The sequence below is a fragment of the Pan troglodytes genome, chromosome 1 (genome assembly GCF_028858775.2).
Source record: "Pan troglodytes isolate AG18354 chromosome 1, NHGRI_mPanTro3-v2.0_pri, whole genome shotgun sequence".
Taxonomy (NCBI): Eukaryota; Metazoa; Chordata; class Mammalia; order Primates; family Hominidae; genus Pan; species Pan troglodytes.
Genome location: NC_072398.2, coordinates 161077400 through 161097205, shown reverse-complemented (window position 1 = coordinate 161097205; position 19806 = coordinate 161077400). Strand labels below are relative to the sequence as shown.

Here is a 19806-nt window from a genome sequence, read left to right as displayed (position 1 = left end):
TGAGCATTTCCTTTGAGCATCACGTTGGCACTCAAAATATTTCAGATTTTAAAGCATTGTAGATTTTGGATTTTCACACTAGGGATATGCAACCTGTATTCTAAATTGCATGTTTTTAATCTGAGGAGTCCTCTGAGATGTATTTAAAATGGCTAGCTTTAATCTCATGACCTCCAAAACTAAATCTACCAGAGAATGACTCCCATGAGAGAACCGAATTCATTTAGCCACTATAAATAGTTCAATATGCTTGTAAATTACAATGTATACAGTGGTTTTGCAGGCAATAAAACCAGAAAGGTAAGCTGGTGTCAAATTATGAAGTTCCTTGAATGCAATATTGAGGAATTTAGACTTTTTCTTTAAATAATTGTATTTCTGAGCCCAGAAATGATATGATCAAATTATTTTGGGGTTTACTCTGGTGACGATGTTATGGATTGGAAGCAGCTGAAAGTGGAGGCAGGCAGACTAGTGAAGAGGCTGTTACAAATGCCTGGGTTGCCATCATCCAAGAAGTAAGAAGGGCAAAACTAAAACAGTGGCAGAGGGGATGAAAAGAGAGTACACATTCAAGAGATAATAATGGAAATAGAATACATAGGTGTTTGTAACTGATTGGAGAATGACAGAGAAAAAAGTTTAGAATAGCTTCCATGTTTCTATTAAAGGCTACTGGGAGCATGGTAGTAATACTCATTAAAATAGCAAATAGAGAAGAGGCAAGTTATTTCTCCTTGTTTCATTTGAACTCCTCCCTTTTCTTATGGGGGAAGTGGGCTTCCTCATCTAGTTTTGGTGCTAACAGTTGTTCTCCATTCCTAAGAATGAAACCCTGCTCACAGAGTAAAGTTTCAGCACAGTTTTACCCTGGGAACATGACCTACTGTAGCCTGATAGGGAAATAATTGTCTGAACCAGCCTTCTCCAAGAGCAAATTGCTCTTGAGAAATAACTATCTCTTCCTTGGCCATTAATGTTAAGAAAACAAAAATCATCTTTGATCTCCTTCATATTGCAGAGAACTTTATTTAAAAAACTACATTGCTATTTCTAAATCATGCAAAATACTTTTTACACTTAACTGAATACTGATGCTAGTGTTATTTTCTTTGCTTGGGATTCCCATTCTACCTTCTCCATCTGGTGAACTCATTATCTCTTAAGCCCTAATTCCAGTGTTATCTTATATAAAGCCATCTGTAGATCAAGCCCTGATTACAAGCTCTCATAGTACTCTGACTTCTGGGTATCATGATTCCCAACTGTAATAAATTAATATATTAATTTCATAATAATTTAATATCTAAATTGTATGATAGAATGTATGCTCCATCAGGGCAGGAACTGTGTCTGCTTTGTTAATCCTTGAATTGCTATGACACACATAATAAGACTTTATAATAGCCATTATTATTACTAATTGGGAGCTTTTATAACTACTCCATTAGGTTGTGAGGACCTGAAGGCAACAGCCACATGTTAATCCCCATCCTTAGCCCAGTGCCTGGAATCTAATACATACTCAAATGATGTTTGTTAAATTGATTTTAAAAATTAGTTATCTGGTTGATGAAATTAAAAAGCTTTAATTGGGACCAGGTGTGGTGGCTCACACCTGTAATCCCAGCACTTTGGGAGGCTGAGGTGGGCAGATCACTTGATTCCAGGAGTTTGAGACCAGCCTGGGCAACGTGGTATAACCTCGTCTCTACAAAACAATACAAAAATTAGCCAGGCATGGTGGCATGCATCTGTAGTCCCAGCTACTCAAGAGACTGAGGCACAAGAATTGCTTGAACCCAGGAGGTGGAGGTTGCAGTGAGCTGAGATTGCCATTGCATTCCAGCCTGGGTGACAGAGCCAGACCCTGTTTCAAAACAAAACAAACAAAAAAAAAAAGCTTCAATTTTCAGAGACGTTATAAAGTGAAGTATCAGTATAGTACAAAAGTAAAGAGATTAGATAATCAACTTGTTTTGTCCACATGATAAAAATAATGTGAAGAATCAGACTTTTCTTGCTCTTTGAGCAATTAGCCAAGTGTTATCACATTGACAAAAAATTAATCTTTATTCAATAAAATACAAGTTCAGAAACATACTGTTTTATGAGAGTATGTTGAAAAGCAATGGTTGATGCAAGATTTGCTTTATGTAACTATAATTACCCATAAGAAATAATGCAATTAGACTTCGTGTCTTTTACAGTTCTTTGATTGAAGTGAGTTTTCATTATGAGGCACATTTCACAATGGTCTCGTTTAGATTTCTTACCCATTGTTATTTTTATTGTACAGTCCATTATTTCTGAGAGTTGTCCTTTTATATTTTATTTCGCAACTTCCAAATGCTGATTGATAATAGTCATTTTTTTAGCATGATAATCTTTATGACAAATGATAACCATGGCAAAAAGTTATTCCTGGTCAGGGCCAATCAGAAAGTTATCCTAAGTGAAATTTGTTCTTAAGTTGCCATTGCACCAGAGAGCTGGGCAAGATGGTTGAATAGGAACAGCTCCAGTCTGCAGCTCCCAGAAGAGACCAACACAGAAGGCAGGTGATTTCTGCATTTCCAACTGAGGTACTCAGTTCATCTCACTGGGACTGGTTAGACAGTGGTTGCAGCCCACAGAGGGCGAGCGGAAGCAGGGTGGGGCATCGCCTCACCTGGGAAGCACAAGGGGTCAGGGAACTCCCTCCCCTAGCCAAGGGAAGCCATGAAGGACTGTGCCGTGAGGGACGGTGCACTCTGGCCCAGATACTACACCTTTCCCACAGTCTTCACAACCCACAGACCAGTAGATTCCATCAGGTGCCTATACCACAGGGGCCCTTATAGCACTAAATGGCCACAAGACAAAGTGGGAAAGACTTAAAATCAACACCCTAACATCACAATTAAAAGAACTAGAGAAGCAAGAGCAAACAAATTTAAAAGCTTGCAGAAGACAAGAAATAATTAGGATAAGAGCAGAATTGAAGGAGATAGAGACACAAAAAACCCTTCAAAAAATCAGTGAATCCAGGAGCCGGTTTTTTGAAAAGACTAACAAAATAGATCGCTAGCCAGACTAATAAAGAAGAAAAGAGAGAAGAATCAAATAGAAACAATAAAAAATGATAAAGGAGAGATCACCACTGATCCCACAGAAATACAAACTACCATCAGAGAATACTAAAAACACCTCTATGCCAATAAACTAGAAAATTTAGAAGAAATGGATAAATTCCTGGATACGTACACCCTCCCAAGACTAAACCAGGAAGAAGTCAAATCCCTGAATAAACCAGTAACAAGCTCTAAAATTGAGGCAATAATTAATAGCCTACCAACCAAAAAAAGTCCAGGACTAGATAGATTCACAGCCAAATTCTACCAGAGGAACTGGTACCATTCCTTCCATATTTATAGACACTATTCACAAATATACCAGCAATATAGGTTTTAGCAATCAAATGGTAAGAGAATAATCTCTAGGAATATCTTACATAGAAGGAATAACTGTGGAGTCATAAACAAGTTGAGTCTGATGCTATATTATTTTAAGAAGAAACAACTTACAGAAAAAGAATTTTTGAGTAATTTTTTGGAAGATACAATAAATATTTAAAAAGAAGAATACTAATTTGAAAAATGTTAACATATTTAATTCTGAAGTAATTAAAAGTAAAAGAAACAATGCATGTAGAATCACAGACATGGTTTCTGAAAAGAAGAAATTATAAACTTGGAAATCACTCTGATATCCACAGAATAATTGATGAAAAAACCATGCAAATGGAAACCTAGAATATTGGAAAGTTAAATGTGGTGAGGAAAAAACATAAAGGATACTCTGAATCCTAAATGATTTATAAAAATTTCTTTTTTAGTATTTTGAGTAACATAAAAAATTATGCAAATATATTGCTATATATTTTCTATTTCTTTTTAACTTATTTAAATGCACTTTCTCCTGATCTTTTTGGTTTTTTACATTTTTAAAAATGTATTTTAGGTTCAGGGGTACATGTGCAGGTTTGTTATATAAGTAAATTGCATGTCACAGGGGTTTGATGTACAGATTATTTTGTCACCCAGGTAATGAGCATCATACCCAATAAGCAGTTTTTCTATTCTCACCCTCCTCCCACACACAACCCTTGAGTAGGCCCTGGCGTCTGTTTCCTTTTTCTTGTCCATATATACTCAGTATTTAGCTCCCACTTATCACTGAGAATATGCGGTATTTGGTTTTCTGTGCCTGCATTAATCCACTGAAGATAACGCCCTCCATTATGTATAATTACATATGTAATATTCTACATTTACATCATAGAATATTACACAGTTATGAAAAAGAACTCAGTTATGTCCTCAGTGGTAGACTTTATTCTGTCTACCATTGATGGGCATTTAGGTTGATTCCATGTCTAATTCCATGTCTTTACTTTTGTGAATAGTGCTGTGATGAAAATACACATGCATATGCCTTTATGCTAGAGTAATTTATATTCCTTTGGGTATATATCCAATAATGGGATTGCTGGATCAAATGGTAATTCTGTTGTAAGTTCTTTTTATTATTATTATTATTATACTTTAAGTTTTAGGGTACATGTGCACAATGTGCAGGTTTGTTACATATGTATACATGTGCCATGTTGGTGTGCTGCACACATTCACTTGTCATTTAGCATTAGGTATATCTCCTAATGCTATCCCTCCCCCCTCCCACCACCCCACAACAGTCCCCAGAGTGTGATATTCCCCTTCCTGTGTCCATGTGTTCTCATTGTTCAATTCCCACCTATGAGTGAGAACATGCGGTGTTTCCTTTTTTGTCCTTGCGATACTTTGCTGAAAATGATGGTTTCCAGTTTCATCCATGTCTGTACAAAGGACATGAACTCTTCATTTTTTATGGCTGCATAGTATTCCGTGGTGTATATGTGCCACATTTTCTTAATCCAGTCTATCATTGTTGGACATTTGGGTTGGTTCCAAGTCTTTGCTATTGTGAATAGTGCTGGAATAAACATACATGTGCATGTGTCTTTATAGCAGCATGATTTATAGTCCTTTGGGTATATACTCAGTAATGGGATGGCTGGGTCAAATGGTATTTCTAGTTCTAGATCCCTGAGGAATCACCACACTGACTTCCACAATGGTTGAACTAGTTTACAGTCCCACCAACAGTGTAAAAGTGTTCCTATTTCTCCACATCCTCTCCAGCACCTGTTGTTTCCTGACTTTTTAATGATCACCAACCTAACTGGTGTGAGATGGTATCTCATTGTGGTTTTGATTTGCATTTCTCTGATGGCCAGTGATGGTGAGCATTTGTTCATGTGTTTTTAGGCTGCATAAATGTCTTCTTTTGAGAAGTGTCTGTTCATATCCTTCACCCACTTTTTGATGGGATTGTTTGTTTTTTTCTTGTAAATTTCTGTGAGTTCATTGTAGATTTTGGATATTAGCGCTTTGTCAGATGAGTGGGTTGCAAAAATTTTTCTCCCATTTTGTGGGTTGCCTATTCACTCTGATGATAGTTTCTTTTGCTGTGCAGAAGCTCTTTGGTTTAATTAGATCCCATTTGTCAATTTTGTCTTTTGTTGCCATTGCTTTTGGTGTTTTAGACATGAAGTCCTTGCCCATGCCTATGTCCTGAATAGTATTGCCTAGGTTTTCTTTTAGGGTTTTTATGGTTTTAGGTCTAATATGTAAGTCTTCAATCCATCTTGAATTAATTTTTGTATAAGGTGTAAGGAAGGGATCCAGTTTCACCTTTCTACATATGGCCAGCCAGTTTTCCCAGCACCATTTATTAAACAGGGAATCCTTTCCCCATTGCTTGTTTTTCTCAGGTTTGTCAAAGATCAGATGGTTGTAGATATGTGGCATGAATTCTGAGGGCTCTGTTCTGTTCCATTGATCTATATCTCTGTTTTGGTACCAGTACCATGCTGTTTTGGTTACTGTAGCCTTGTAGTATAGTTTGAAGTCAGGTAGCGTGATGCCTCCAGCTTTGTTCTTTTGGCTTAGGATTGACTTGGCGATGAGGGCTCTTTTTTGGTTCCATATGAACTTTAAAGCAGTTTTTTCCAATTCTGTGAAGAAAGTCATTGGTAGTTTGGTGGGGATGGCATTGAATCTATAAATTACCTTGGGCAATATGGCCATATTCACGATATTGATTCTTCCTACCTATGAGCATGGAATGTTCTTCCATTTGTTTATATCCTCTTTTATTTCATTGAGCAGTGGTTTGTAGTTCTCCTTGAAGAGGTCCTTCACATCCCTTGTAAGTTGGATTCCTAGGTATGTTATTCTCTTTGAAGCAATTGTGAATGGGAGTTCACTCATGATTTGGCTCTCTGTTTGTCTGTTATTGGTGTATAAGAATGCTTGTGATTTTTGTACATTGATTTTGTATCCTGAGACTTTGCTGAAGTTGCTTATCAGCTGAAGGAGATTTTGGGCTGAGACAATGGGGTTTTCTAGATATACAATCATGTCATCTGCAAACAGGGACAATTTGACTTCCTCTTTTCCTAATCGAATACCCTTTATTTCCTTCTCCTGCCTAATTGCCCTGGCCAGAATTTCCAACACTATGTTGAATAAGAGTGGTGAGAGAGGGCATCCCTGTCTTGTGCCAGTTTTCAAAGGGAATGCTTCCAGTTTTTGCCCATTCAGTATGGTATTAGCTGTGGGTTTGTCATAGATAGCTCTTATTATTTTGAGATACGTCCCATCAATACCTAATTTATTGAGAGTTTTTAGCATGAAGCGTTGTTGAATTTTGTCAAAGGCCTTTTCTGCATCTGTTGAGATAATCATGTGGTTTTTGTCTTTGGCTCTGTTTATATGCTGGATTACATTTATTGATTTGCGTATGTTGAACCAGCCTTGCATCCCAGGGATGAAGCCCAGTTGATCATGATGGATAAGCTTTTTGATGTGCTGCTGGATTCGGTTTGCCAGTATTTTATTGAGGATTTTTCCATCAATGTTCATCAAGGACATTGGTCTAAAATTCTCTTTTTTGGTTGTGTCTCTGTCAGGCTTTGCTATCAGGATGATGCTGGCCTCATAAAATGAGTTAGGGAGGATTCCCTCTTTTTCTATTGATTGGAATAGTTTCAGAAGGAATGGTACCAGTTCCTCCTTGTAGCTCTGGTAGAATTCGGCTGTGAATCCATCTGGTCCTGGACTCTTTTTGGTTGGTAAGCTATTGATTATTGCCACAATTTCAGAGGCTGTTATTGATCTATTCAGAGATTCAACTTCTTCCTGGTTTAGTCTTGGGAGGGTGTATGTGTCAAGGAATTTATCCATTTCTTCTAGATTTTCTAGTTTATTTGCATGGAGGTGTTTGTAGTATTCTCTGATGGTAATTTGTATTTCTGTGAGATCAGTGGTGATATCGCCTTTATCATTTTTTATTGCATCTATTTGATTCTTCTCTCTTTTTTTCTTTATTAGTCTTGCTAGCGGTCTATCAATTTTGTTGATCCTTGCAAAAAACCAGCTCCTGGATTCATTAATTTTTTGAAGGGTTTTTTTGTGTCTCTATCTCCTTCAGTTCTGCTCTGATTTTAGTTATTTCTTGCCTTCTGCTAGCTTTTGAATGTGTTTGCTCTTGCTTTTCTAGTTCTTTTAATTGTGATGTTAGGGTGTCAATTTTGGATCTTTCCTGCTTTCTCTTGTGGGCATTTAGTGCTATAAATTTCCCTCTACACACTGCTTTGAATGTGTCCCAGAGATTCTGGTATGTTGTGTCTTTGTTCTCGTTAGTTTCAAAGAACATCTTTATTTCTGCCTTCATTTTGTTATGTACCCAGTAGTCATTCAGGAGCAGGTTGTTCAGTTTCCATGTAGTTGAGCGGTTTTGAGTGAGTTTGTTAGTCCTGAGTTCTAGTTTGATTGCACTGTGGTCTGAGAGACAGTTTGTTATAATTTCCGTTCTTTTACATTTGCTGAGGAGAGCTTTACTTCCAACTATGTGGTCAATTTTGGAATAGGTGTGGTGTGGTGCTGAAAAAAATGTATATTCTGTTGATTTGGGGTGGAGAGTTCTGTAGATGTCTATTAGGTCCGCTTGGTGCAGAGCTGAGTTCAATTCCTGGGTATCCTTGTTAACTTTCTGTCTCGTTGTTGGGTCTAGTGTTGACAGTGGGGTGTTAAAGTCTCCCATTATTATTGTGTGGGAGTCTAAGTCTCTTTGTAGGTCACTAAGGACTTGCTTTATGAGTCTGGGTGCTCCTGTATTGGGTGCATATATATTTAGGATAGTTAGCTCTTCTTGTTGAATTGATCCCTTTACCATTATGTAATGGCCTTCTTTGTCTCTTTTGATCTTTGTTGTTTTAAAGTCTGTTTTATCAGAGACTAGGATTGCAACCCCTGCCTTTTTTTGTTTCCATTTGCTTGGTAGATCTTCCTCCATCCCTTTATTTTGAGCCTATGTGTCTCTCTGCACATGAGATGGGTTTCCTGAATACAGCACACTGATGGGTCTTGACTCTTTATCCAATTTGCCAGTCTGTGTCTTTTAATTGGAGCATTTAGCCCATTTTCATTTAAAATTAATATTGTTATGTGTGTATTTGGTCCTGTCATTATGATGTTAGCTGGTTATTTTGCTCGTTAGTTGATGCAGTTTTCTTCCTAGTCTTGATGGTCTTTACATTTTGGCATGTTTTTGCAGTGGCTGGTACCGGTTGTTCCTTTCCATGTTTAGTGCTTCCTTCAGGAGGTCTTTTAGGGCAGGCCTGGGGGCGACAAAATCTCACAGCATTTGCTTGTCTGTAAAGTATTTTATTTCTCCTTCACTTATGAAGCTTAGTTTGGCTGGATATGAAATTCTGGGTTGAAAATTCTTTCCTTTAAACATGTTTAATATTGGCCCCCACTCTCTTCTGGCTTTAGGGTTTCTGCGGACAGATCCGCTGTTAGTCTGATGGGCTTCCCTTTGTGGGTATCCCGACCTTTCTCTCTGGCTGCCCTTAACATTTTTTCCTTCATTTCAACTTTGGTGAACCTGACAATTATGTGTCTTGGAGTTGCTCTTCTCGGGGAGTATCTTTGTGGCGTTCTCTGTATTTCCTGAATCTGAATGTTGGCCTGCCTTGCTAGATTGGGGAAGTTCTCCTGGATAATATCCTGCAGAGTGTTTTCCAGCTTGGTTCCATTCTCCCCATCATTTTCAGGTACACCAATCAGACGTAGATTTGGTCTTTTCACATAGTCCCATATTTCTTGGAGGCTTTGTTCATTTCTTTTTATTCTTTTTTCTCTAAACTTCCCTTCTTGCTTCATTTCATTCATTTCGTCTTCCATCACTGATACCCTTTCTTCCAGTTGATCGCATCGGCTCCTGAGGCTTCTGCATTCTTCACGTAGTTCTCGAGCCTTGGCTTTCATCTCCATCAGCTCCTTTAAGGACTTCTCTGTATTGGTTATTCTAGTTATCCATTCTAGTTATCTCTCAGCTCATCAAAGTCATTCTCCGTCCAGCTTTGTTCCGTTGCTGGTGAGGAAGTGCGTGCCTTTGGAGGAGGAGAGGTGCTCTGCTTTTTAGAGGTTCCAGTTTTTCTGCTCTGTTTTTTCCCCATCTTTGTGGCTTTATCTACTTTTCGTCTTTGATGATGGTGACGTACAGAAGGGTTTTGTGTGGATGTCCTTTCTGTTTGTTAGTTTTCCTTCTACCAGACAGGACCCTCAGCTGCAGGTCTGTTGGAGTTTGCTAGAGGTCCACTCCAGACCCTGTTTGCCTGGGTATCAGCAGCGGTGGCTGCAGAGCAGCGGTGGCTGCAGAACAGCGGTGGCTGTAGAACAGCAGACCTTGGTGAACCGCAAATTCTGCTGCCTGATTGTTCCTCTGGAAGTTTTGTCTCAGAGGAGTACCCAGCCGTGTGAGGTGTCAGTCTTCCCCTACTGGGAGGTGCCTCCCAGTTAGGCTGCTCGGGGGTCAAGGACCTGCTTCAGGAGGCAGTCTGCCTGCTCTCAGATCTCCAGCTGCATGCTGGGAGAACCACTACTCTCTTCAAAGCTGTCAGACAGGGACATTTAAGTCTGCAGAGGTTACTGCTGTCTTTTTGTTTGTCTGTGCCCTGCCCCCAGCGGTGGAGCCTACAGAGGCAGGCAGGCCTCCTTGAGCTGTGGTGGGCTCCGCCCAGTTTGAGCTTCCCGGCTGCTTTGTTTGCCTAATCAAGCCTGGGCAATGGCAGGCGCCCCTTCCCCAGCCTCGCTGCTACCTTGCAGTTTGATCTCAGACTGCTATGCTAGCAATCAGGGAGACTCCGTGGGCATAGGACCCTCCGAGTCGTGTGGGGGATATAATCTCCTGGTGTGCCGTTTTTTAAGCCCTTCGGAAAAGCACAGTATTAGGGTGGGAGTGACCTGATTTTCCAGGTGCCATCTGTCACCCCTTTCTTTGACTAGGAAAGGGAACTCCCTGACCCCTTGCGCTTCCCAATTGAGGCAATGCCTTGCCTTGCTTCGGCTCGCGCACGGTGCACTGCACCCACTGTCCTGCGCCCACTGTCTGGCACTCCCTAGTGAGATGAACCCGGTACCTCAGATGGAAATGCAGAAATCACCCATCTTCTGCATCACTCATGCTGGGAGCTGTAGACTGGAGCTGTTCCTATTCGGCCATCTTGGCTCCACCCTGTTGTAAGTTCTTTGAGAAATTGCCAAACTGCTTTCCACAATGACTAATCTAAGTTATTTCCCCATCAACAGTGTTTAAGTGTTCCCTTTTCTCCACAACCTCACCATCATCTGTGATTTTCTGACTTTTAGTAATAGCCATTCTGACTGGTGTGAGATGGTATCTTATTGTTGTTTTGATTTGCATGCTTCCTCCCTCTTAAATCATGGAGGGAAATCTTTCTCACAATCTCCTCCAGCAGAGTCCTCTTCCTGTTCCAGTGGCCAGAACTAGGTCATAAGTTCATGTCCTAGTTGCAAAAGAAATTTGGATGATGACTATGTGACATTTCTCATCTCTGATGCAGGGCAGGTTCTGCTGGCAAGTAAGAAAGGTAGTTGCATGGGAAATGGCCATGGCTACTTTGGCAGATTACTTTTAAAGGTCCTTAGCCTCTAAAGTTTAAATTCTCTGACAGCTTAGTCACGGAGTTATGCCTATTTGATACACCCGTCAGGGTATCAACAATCTAAGGCCAAACTCTGTAAAAGCACAGTTAGACCTCTGCAGATAGAAAATATTTGGAAAAAAAAAAACTACAATAATTTTAAAAATACGAGTAAGAAAACAACACAGTATAACAAATCTTTACAAAGCATTTACGTTGTATCATGTATTTACATTGTATTAGGTATTTAAAGCATACAGGAGGATGTGTGTAGGTTAGGTGCAACTACTATGCCATTTTGCAGAAACTAGAGTATCAGTGGATTTTTTATATCCAGGAAGGTCATGGAACCAATTCCCCCAAGGATACTGAGCAACGATTGTACATAAATATTAATACTCAGAAAGCCCAATATAACAAGTAATAACTTTTTCAATGAAATACAGCCAGAAAACAATGAGCCTGACACATTGTGTGTCCTTGTATATGCACACATGCATATGTATGTGTTAAAGGGGTCTTTTAGAAAAGAAACTTTGTGGTGGTGGTGGTCCTTGCCCAGTTATCTACAAGAGTTTTAAAACAGCTTAACTTGGCTTCACTATTTTTTCAGTAACATTCAACATCTCTTCATAAGCATATAATATAGGTTGCAATATGTTCTAATGAAAATGGGCATATTAGTAACTGATTATGTTTCTCATAACCTTTTGATTGGACTGCTGCTTTATGCATTCTAGGACCTTCAGCTCTGACAGAGTAGCCCCCCACCCTCAGAAATAATGTCATTGTTCTTGCTTATAGGGCACCTTTTCCCTCACAAAGAGCTCAAAAGTTCTATCAAGCATGATTATATCTTTGCTGTGTAATCGTGAGTTAGGACTGCACAATAATTTTCAGTCAGTGGAAAATTCATGTACAGCATGAATGAATAATTGGTTCTGGTTATAAATTCAAGAAGACTATATAGAAAGTAATAAAATTCAGTTTTCTCTTCAGTCTAATTAAACCCTTCATTAAAAGCAGTAGTGCAGTATTTGTCCTATAGCCAGTTGCTGTTATTAAGGTACAATTTTACAACTTAATCTTTCTGTTTTATTTAACAAATATACCTTACTGTATAAACAAGATGTATTCTTAAAAGGTTACTAATGAAGTTACTTCTTTGTACAGAATCATTTTTTCGTATTGTGCATTAAACTAGAGATAATCATAGGAAAGAAAACTTTTTCAATAAGACATCACAAAATTAACCTAAACTGTTCAATGTTGAATATCTAAAAGGAAAAAATATTTCCTAAGGAAATCCTCAAAATATGTGACAGCTTAATGCAAATTATATATTTTCAATGTTTATCCTAATAATTTAAATACTGCAAGGAGTAATACCTTAACTGATAAACATTAACAAAGTGGTTTAAAAAATTAGGTCTTCCCAATATTCTTTCACAAAATAATAGATGTTTAATTTGGTCACATATCCTTTTGGAAGATGCCATAAGCCAGTTTGACTTTTTGTTGTTCTTGAGGGAAGTTGAGTTGAAATGCTGAAAAGTACAAACAATCACAGCTGTGACTTTGGTTTAAGATATAGTATTAACTAAAGAAAACATTTGATAATAGAAATTATGTTTTATCTGCCATCAGACACTAGGTATTTAATGTTTCCTGGTTTATAACAACAATAAGTTACATATTCTCATAATGAGGTGTTCCAGAAGTTTCCTTTTTTTTTGTTTTTTGTGAGATGGGAGTTTCACTCTTGTTGCCCAGGCTGGAGTGCAATGGTGCGATCTCGGCTCACTGCAACCTCCACCTCCTGGGTTCAAGCGATTCTCCTGCATTAGCCACCCAAGTAGCTGGGATTACAGGCACCCATGACCACGCCTGGCTAATTTTTTGTATTTTTAGTAGAAACGGGACTTTACCATGTTGGCCAGGCTGGTCTCAAACTCTTGACCTCAGATGATCCACCCACCTCGGCCTCCCAAAGTGCTGGGATTACTGATGTGAGCCACTGTGCTCGGCCTGAGTTTGCATTTTTAAAGAATATAAAATCCTGGGCCTTGCAGTCTTCAGTAACTGTGCTGTAAAGAGCGATTTATTTCTAAAATTTTATAATATGCAGTTTATTCAAAGAGATGAATTAATAACAAGAGAAGACCATGATTATGTGATAAAATTGACAGGTCTAAATCATAAAATCCAAATGTCCATTAAACACAGGACACAGACTAAGCAAAGTGAAAAAATTCTTTTTTTAAGTGTCATTAAGAGAGAGACATCAGACAGCAATAACTGGGAGAAGTTTTCCTGTCCTTGTGCCATGAATAGCCAGTAATTGGAAAGAGTGAGCACATTTGAAAAACAAGTTAAAAACTGGAATGCATAAGTCCATGCCAAAAATTTGCAGAATCCTGAGTCAGCAAATCCAAGTTGCTGCACTGGAAATTTATGGGAAAACAACATTCCAGCCAAATTCATGTGGCTTCAGAGGTAATCGTACATTTAAATGGATAAAACCTCTGAATCTAATAGAAAGAAAATCATAGATTGTACAATTTTGTCAAAGTGACAGATGTACCAAAATATTGCATAAATTCCATCACTGCTTCAACTGGAATATTTTCCAGCTTTGCAATCGGATAAATGCTGTAAAGTGATAGCATGATAGGAAGGACTTAATTTTAATAAATGCAACCAAAATGACAGCATTAAGAGCAAATGTCTCTGGATTCCAGCAGTGTTCCTCATTATTTGAAATAATACATACATATAAATAGTTAAGGATTTCAAATAATACACACATATAAATAGTTATCTAGTGACAATTTTATAATAATAAATATTCTCAATCCTTAATTTATCTGTTATATCTTTATTCATGGTCTGGAAACTTAAATATTCTTAGACTTTAAGAACAGGTATAGAATAGGGTTGATAGACTATGTCTTGTCCAAATCTGGCAAGTCTGTTTTTGTAAATAAAGATTTGTTGCAACAAAACCATGTCTATTTGTTAACATATCATGTAATATAACAATGGTAGAATTGAGTAGAGACAGAGACCATATGGACTGGAGAGCCTGAAACATTTGCAATGTGGCCCTTTACAGAGAATGTTTGCTGACTCCTGGCATAGAATATAGTGAACTGTAGAGCACATATTTTTCATAAAAACATTCATATTTAAACAATGGTCAAGCCAGACAAAACAGGCCAGATTCAGATGACTGGCCAGTGCTAGAAAAAGAGATGAAGATCCTGTGTCAGCACTGTCACTAATTTTCTGTGTGATATGGAGCAAGTCACCAATTCTCCTCTAGTAAAAAGGGAGTGTCTCCCTTTGCTGAGGTTACAGTGCATAAGGCCAAATGGCAAAACCACATCATCTTTAAGGGGAATGTGACACTAAGCCAAAGAACTATGTCCAAAATAATCATAAATGCAAGGAGAGCCTGAAGTGAATATTGGGAGCGGAGGCGCAGAGCCTAACAGGTCAGAGTTTCAAGCAGGCAAATGAGGATGATCTAATCTAATTTAAATACTCACAATAACCTACTTAAATAAACCTAGGGCTGTGTTTTCATAAATTAAGTATGTCTATGATTTCACAGACTGAGATACACAAGAACTGTTTCATCTTCTGCAAAATGAAGTTTTGATAGAAAAACTTCTGGCAAAGTGTGCTTCTAGTCTAAGAAATGTCCTGCAGGAAAGAAAAAAAGAAAAAGTTCCTTGGTTACATAAACAGGAAGTAGTTTAAACTATTTCCATCTGTTAGAGATTCACAACGAACATTTGTATATTTTGTCTGAGAAGTCCTGCCAATAAGAAGCGTAACATTTTTTTCAACAAGCTTTGCCAAAATGTACTGGCCATCTGAAATTTTTTAAAAATCATGCAACACTTATAAATCCTTGGAAAAACTTTAGAAAACACTTTCTTAGACAATCTCTAAAGCTTTTTCAAACTCTGAAAGCTTTCACTAAGTATTTTAATAACTAACACAGAGAGTATTTATCATGTGTCAGGCACTGTTTACATGGTTTACCTATATTAACTATTTTAATCATAACAGTAACCCTATAACATAGGGATTCTTATTATCATTCTTATAGATGACAAAACTGAGGTTCAAAGATGTTATTTAGCTTGTTCAAAGTCAAACAGCTAGTGAGTGGTGGAACCAGGATTCAGACCCAGGTAGTTTGAGTCCAGGGTCTGTGGTCTTAGCTATTTTATATATATATAAATTTATATATATATTTTATATGTATATTTTATATATATAATATATATTATATACATATTATATATATATAATATATAATATACATATTTTATATATTATATATTATACACATATTTATATATATAATATATATTATATACATATTTTATATATTATATATTATATACATATTTATATATAATATATATTATATACATATTTTATATATAAAAATAAAATTTTATCATATATAATATAAATATATTTTATATAAAATAAAAATAAAAATATAAAATATAAATATATATTATATATATTATATATATAAAACTATATATATATAGTTTTGTCGTTGCACTTCAGATATTCAGAGAAGTAAAAACTACCTAAACATCTCACCCAATATTTCTTTTATCATTTGAATTTTTAAAAAACCTATTATTGGAAATGTCAGGAAGTTAACACAAGATTTGAACATACAGAGACTGGTGCACTTTGCCTTATCTGCCTTTAGCTCCATGCATATTCCACAATAAGTGAACTAATGTATCCTCATTATAGTATTCATTAAAATAGGCCTGTCAGGATTTTTCATTGACCACTGTTAATTAATTATAGCTGTCTCCTTGGCAACTATCAATTAATTATAGATGCCTGATAGAAATTGAGTGGTTTCTCTTTGTAAATATTCTAGAATTCCAGCTTCTTACTGGTAAAGAATCATTCATTCATGCCTGTGTAAATGTCTTCATTTAACCGTCACTGGTTGAGAAGCTATTTATGTTGTGAATAACATTGGCAAGTTACTTGCGCTCATGGACTTTAAATCTAGCAGAGGGAGAAAAACAACAAATAAACAAATAAAAACTAAGATATTTTCAGTGGTGTTAATAAGAAAATAAAATAGGGTAATATATAAAATGAAGGCAAGAAGGATAGTTTATTTTGGTTGGTGGAAAATGGACTAACATATGAGCTGAGATGAGGAAAAGGGACTGGCTATGAGAAGATTTACAGGAATAACATTACAGGCAGGAGCAACAGCAATAATAAAAGCAATGATTTAGAAATTTTACACATTTCAACAATTTTACATGTATAATGTGACTATAGATTGGTAAATATTTAATACCACCATTTTTATTAGAACTTTCTCCTTAAGATAACTGAGTTAATATGCAAATGAGTCTAAATAATCAGCAAGATATTTGGTTCAGAGGGATGAAGTTCAAATAGTTAGCATTACTGATGGAGAATGTGTGCCAAACTTGTGATCAAGTCCTAATATTTGCTCCCTGACGTACAGTAGAGATCATATCTTCAGGTTCAGCTATTTGTATAGGGAAATCACACCAATGGACTTCCATGTGGAGAAAGGGAGATAGGCCCCAGAGCCACCAGTGCTTACTTTCATGAAGAAGGAGTAGAGCCAATGAGTGCATTCCTCAGGTAGGCTAGTTTGAATAGCTAAGGGAAAGCCACGTGGGAACCCACTTAGTAGCATAAGGAGGTAACAAATGGAGGTAAGATGCTTACTTTTCTGACAATCAGTAAAGAGAGGAGACATTTGACAATGTCTGGAGACATTCTGATGGTAACAACTGTAAAGAATGCTGCTGGTATCTAGTGGGTACTTTGGATGCTGCTAAACATCTTAGAGTGCACAAGATAGTCCCCCACAACAAACAATTATCTCATACAAAATGTCAGTTGTGCCAAGGTTGACAAACACTACATCCCAGAAGTTTCCTTTTCCATTCATGAGAGTAGGACAATAGACTTTCCTGCAACATACTCTAATGGGAATTTTTAGAGCTTCTTCACTTTGGACCAAAATCTTTTAAATCCTTTGAGGTTGTATTGCATATATAAGATTATGTGCATAATGCTATCTCGAGCTACAATCTCAAAAAAATCTATTGATTATATCTCAACTTTAGAATTACTCTTTCAGTATTTTCATTATTTCTCTTTACATTTGCAAGTACATGTGATTTTTATAACAAGTTTCTCTAAAACCTAGCTCAAATGCCACTTCTTAAAATTATTCCTAATTACTGAACTGTTTGTTGTTCCTTCTGTGTTCCTATAGCAATCTATCCATACTTTTATCGTGTCACTTGTCACTCTATGAAGTAATTATTTATTTAAAGGTCATTCCCATTTAGAAAATAAGCCCTTCAGAGCAGAGGCTGTGTAGGATGTGCTAAACATCCTACAATGCACACGATAGCCCCCTATGTCAAAGAATTAACCAGTCCAAAATGTCAGTAGTGCTGAGGTGGAGAAACCCTGCGTCTCTGGAATCTTTGTAACTCCAGTGCCCACAGGGCGCCTGCCACAAAGAAGCACGTTATAGGAATGAATGAATGAATGATTGCTCACAAAGAACAATACTAACATAAAAATACCATGAGTTCTATTTTATTTTTCTGAGAAAATCTTACTTGTTTGTATGCTCATGAAATTAAAAACCCTGTTACATATGTTCATCTAAAAGGAACATTTTTTTTGGACAATTTGACAGAATGATTATAGTTTAGCAACTGGCACACGAACAAGAAAAGTAATAGACTGTGTTATGGACTGTCTAAAATCTTGTGGGTAAGTGAAGACAGTCAAACTTAGAAGAGTGAAATACAGCAAATAATACTGAATGCCATCTCTGAAAACAGAAATAAGAATGTAATATTTTAAAGGTACAAAACGTAGGGAAACAGCAGAAAGACAACTTCAAAAGTGGAAAATGTAGTGACAGAATGAAACTATAGTGATAATAAAAACTGATGGAAACTACGGTCATATAAATAAAATGAGATAAAATTAAAATAGAAGAAATGGTATTTTAAATAAATAAGCTTCAGGAAATGGGTCATAAAACCCTATGGGACAGCTTTTCTTCCCCCCAGAACAAGCAAAAGAAAATTGTTGCCCATTCAAAAGACTGTCAAAGGAATAGTAGGAAGCTATATTATAAATTTTAAAATATGGTTTCCCGGGCATGAAGTTATGAACCAAAGGTTTCAAAAGCAATAGAAAAAGACTTAGAGGTGGCATAGAGTGTACCTTTCTTCCCACAAAAGGAATCGATCAAATTTAAACTACACTAATATAAAGGTAAGAAATAATTTTTTTTAATACATTGTCTTGGTCAGAAAGTATCTAGAGAGTAGAGTTTAATTCTAACTGCCACCAGGCCCTCAGAGATAGGAAATGTTTCAGGCTCTGCAGTCCATAGGATGTCATTCTCAACTATTCAGTTCTGTGGTTGTAGTACACAAGCAGCCAAATGTATTTGCTAGATACATTAGCAAATAAATATGACCGTGTTCCAATAAAACTTTATTTACAAAAACAAGAGTGTGAGGAGGAAAGATGGCGGACGAGGAGAAACTGCCGCCTGGCTGGGAAAAGCGCATGAGCCGCCCCTCAGGCCGAGGGTACTACTTCAACCACATCACTAACCCCAGCCAGTGGGAGCGGCCCAGCGGGAACAGCAGCAGTGGCGGCAAAATCTGGCAGGGGGAGCCCGCCAGGGTCCGCCGCTCGCACCTGCTAGTGAAGCCAGTCAAGGCGGCCCTCGACCTGGCGGCAGGAAATCACCCGGACCAAGGAGGAGGCCCTGGAGCTGATCAGCGGCTACATCCAGAAGATCAAGGCAGGAGAGAAGGACTTTGAGTCTCCGGCCTCACAATTCAGCGACTGCAGCTTGGCCAAGGCCAGGGGAGACCTGGGTGCCTTCAGCAAAGGTCAGATGCAGAAGCCATTTGAAGACCCCTGGTTTGCGCGGTGGACGGGGGAGATGAGCGGGACAGTGTTCACGGATTCCGGCATCCACGTCATTGTCAGCACGGAGTGAGGATTGGGGGCCCAGGCCTGGCCTCGGGGTTCCCCCGCTGCCTGCTGGCCAGTGGCCGAACCCCCACTCCCTGCCACTGTCACACAGTATTTATTGTTACCAAATGGCTGGGAGGGGGCCCTTCCAGACTGGGGGCCCTTCCAGACTGGGGGCCCTGGGGTTCCCCACTCCCTGTCCGTCCCCAGTTGGGGCTGCGACCTCCAGACTCTCCATTAAGGAGTTGACTTCAGCATGGGAGGGAGGCTCGCAGACCCAGGGCAATGTGGTGGGAGGAGTGTTCCAAAGAGAAGATCTGGTCAGCAGAGCCGCCCCATGTCCCACCAGGTCCTGGAGGCAGATGCGAGGGCCCAGAGTTGTTTGTAGTTAGGCCACGCTTCTCTGTTCAGTAGCAAAAGCAAACACTCGTGGGCCCAGCTGTGGGCCCTCTGAGCAACTTTGCAGCACCCTTTCACCCCCAATTAAATCCGGAACCACTAAAAAAAAAAAACCACCAAGAATGCCAGATAGACTTGAGCATGCTCTGTTTTGGAAAATAAACATTGGCAAATTTTAGTAAGTCTAAATTGAATAATCAGTGTGTTTAGGAGTCTGGAAACACTATTATACAAGGGATTTAAGA

General features: G+C 38.2%; 1 protein-coding gene and 1 pseudogene across 9 annotated transcripts in view; both read left to right on the top strand.

Moving 5' to 3' along the window:
* Positions 1-19806, top strand: part of LRRC7 (leucine rich repeat containing 7) — a 571260-nt gene that overhangs the window by 330754 nt on the left and 220700 nt on the right. The window lies entirely within an intron of this gene.
* Positions 18619-19271, top strand: LOC134809032 (peptidyl-prolyl cis-trans isomerase NIMA-interacting 1-like; annotated as a pseudogene).